This window comes from Austrofundulus limnaeus, unplaced genomic scaffold (genome assembly GCF_001266775.1).
Source record: "Austrofundulus limnaeus strain Quisiro unplaced genomic scaffold, Austrofundulus_limnaeus-1.0 Scaffold167, whole genome shotgun sequence".
Classification (NCBI taxonomy): Eukaryota; Metazoa; Chordata; class Actinopteri; order Cyprinodontiformes; family Rivulidae; genus Austrofundulus; species Austrofundulus limnaeus.
The window spans coordinates 902,235-905,161 of NW_013952569.1; the positions used below are offsets into that span (position 1 = coordinate 902,235).

The window sequence follows — 2,927 nt, forward strand, 5'->3', positions numbered from 1 at the left end:
ACATTGCTCTGTTTGTGCCGGGGCACCGGATCTTTGGGGTGAACCAGCCTTTGCCGTAGGCAAAGGTATCAGTCACATGGAGGCAGTGCTTAAAAGCCTGAATTTTGCCTGAAACTCTCAGACTGAAGAAGTCTCTTGGAGGAGAGACGAAACGTTTCATTAGAGAAGAACCCGTCCAGAGGACCTATACTATTTTTTTCTTTTTGATTTTTTTACCTGGATTACTGAGATGCATCAGGACAAAGCCAAAACATTGTCGCCCGCCTTTCTTTCCATTCATAAAAAGGATGAGTTCTCATCACTTTAGCCCCTGGCTCCACTCCATTCAGTCAGGCTTTCTGAGTCTAATGAGATTACACGGGATTATAAAAGGCGGTCTGTCTGTAATCCACACCACTCAATCCCATTTCACTGTTTAAACACAGACTCTTAGTTCCCTTTGAAGCTGCTTTTATTCTTTACAACTTCTTTCTCTTCTAATAATCCTCCTCTTCATTTAAACAATCAGTTTTTACTGTTTTAACCTTTGTTTTGTTTTTTTTAAATCTTTTGCCTGTCCTGCCGCCAGAGCTCGCACGTGAGCAGCATTGCACGTGCACGCGCGCGGACACAAGTTCTGAGGATGAAGTTTAACACAAAAAAAAAAAGAAAAAAGAAATGATGGAGGAAAAATAAAAACTTCCTGTAGGAGAGAGGAGCAGCTCGTGAGAAAGTTTATGAGAGCGATAAACACCAAGGAGCAGCGGACCAATCACAGCCCGAGCTGCGAGCCGATTGGGCCAATCGGCTGTCAGTCACCCCGCAGGGGGCGGGGCCACACCGGAGGCTGACCGGGAGTCCGATCCAGGCTGGTTTTTACGCACAGACCGGACCGGACAGTCCACGCGCGAGTTTCCTCAGTGAGTTCTGGACGGAAAGAGGAGAAGAGTTGAGGAGGAAGCTTCAGAAGAACTGAAGAGGAGGAGGAAGCTGAGAGGAAGAGTCTGAAAGAAGAAGCGCAAAGTGTTTGGAAAGAGAAGAGGGAGCTGCACTTCTCCCACCGTCACCTCCTCCTCCTCCTCCTCCTCCTCCTCCATGTCGCTCCCCGGCTCCCCTCCTCTCCTCTCCCCGGGCTCCGGAGCCCCAACTCCCGTCGGGCTCTACCGCTCAGCCCCGGAGGGTCTGCACACCTCCGCCGCCTCCACCGGCACCTCCAGCCCGGCCCACACCAACTCCCACCCCCACTCCCTGTCCCCGTCCCCGCGGCTCACCAGCGGCATGCTCAGCGCCTTCCTGCCCGGACCAGGGGGCGCGCTGTCCGGCGGCGGCGGGGCTCTGGGCTCCCTGAGCGGGCTCGGCTCCCTGAGCTCCCCCGGCCTGGTGCAGACGCCGCCCGGCGCGGCTCTGTGCAGCGAGTGCAAGCTGGTGGAGGTGCACGGCGTGAAGGTGGCCAGCTTCAGCGTGGACGGCCAGGAGCTGATCTGCCTGCCGCAGGTGTTCGACCTCTTCCTGAAGCACCTGGTGGGGGGGCTGCACACCGTCTACACCAAGCTGAAGCGGCTGGACATCACACCGGTGGTGTGCACCGTGGAGCAGGTGCGCGTCCTGCGGGGGCTCGGCGCCATCCAGCCCGGCGTGAACCGCTGCAAGCTCATCTCCAGGAAGGACTTCGAGGTCCTGTACCAGGACTGCACCAGCGCCAGGTCTGTAGACCACCTTTACCCTGACCCCCCTCCTCCTCAGGTTTCATCTCCTGCAGCTGCAGAGGAGCGAAGCAAAACAGCAACTTCCGGCCGACAGCTGAAGTTTTACTGCAACTTTATCAAAACAAAAGTTTAAAGAATATTAATTATCAACGTTTTCTGGTCTGCGATGATTCTGTTTGATGGTTTAAAGGTTTTAAACATTTATTTTAAATATAAATACTGCTCAGATTATAATAAATTAACATAAAACATTTAATTCTAATTAAAATAAATAAAGATGCTGAGGACATTTAAAACCAAATCAGCTTCTTTATTTACAACACATCATTTGGCTTTAGTTTCATTATTTATATTTATTTGAAAATTAAACACCACACAGTGAAAAGCTAAAGTTTCCTCTAAATGTTCGGCTTTTTTATTTAAAATTCAAAATGAGTTTATTTGCTGTTTTTGAGCTGATGTTAGCTCAAGTATTAGCTGGTTTCAGCTGTTGTCATGCTAAAGTCCAGCTTGTTGCAAAACTTGTATCAAAACCGTTTCCTTGAAAAGAGAGACAGGTGTGCCCCCTCTGGGGGTCCGGTCCTGATCCTGGGGGGATAAAACCGAGACTTTCTGACACACCGCGGTTTTTAAAAACCGTAAAAATCGAGAGAAACACCGAGGAGGAAAATACGCCGTTTAGGATTTGTGTTATTTTTACATCCTTTTGTCCTCGACTGCAGACAGAGACGTCCTTTAAAATCGTTTTGTTTAAACGATTCTCTGAACCGAGTTCAACTTAAAAAATATCATTTTGTTTGTATTCAGTTCTTCTGTTTTCATTTAGTCTGAAAAACCTGCAGCAACTCCTGCGTTACTTTTCCCTCCTCAAAGACAAAAACTTTCATTTTTTTCTGCACCAACTCTGCAGCTCGGTGTGATTGCGTGTGTTGTGTGTTAATGAACAAACACACATTTCATTTCTTTTTACTGGAACAAAAACAGACAGCAAACAAATGCAAAGCAAACAGTTTACCTTCTGTTTACACACACAACCACTTTGTGTGTGTGTGTGTGTGTGTGTTCCAGATAATGTGTCAGAGGTTGTTTGTGTTGCAGAAATGTCACATTAATGTCTGTTGTTGTGTAAACACACTGCAGTTTATTTGTTTAGCGTTCCTCGGTGCGATTCTTGTGTGTCTGCAGTTGAAACGCTCACAGTCACTCAGGTCTGCTTTAGTCCTAAAAGACAAAAATCTTTAC

General features: G+C 48.0%; 1 pseudogene; it reads left to right on the forward strand.

Moving 5' to 3' along the window:
- Positions 1-797: 797 nt before the first annotated feature.
- Positions 798-1,653, forward strand: LOC106523848 (dachshund homolog 1 pseudogene; annotated as a pseudogene).
- The last annotated feature ends 1,274 nt before the right edge of the window (positions 1,654-2,927 follow it).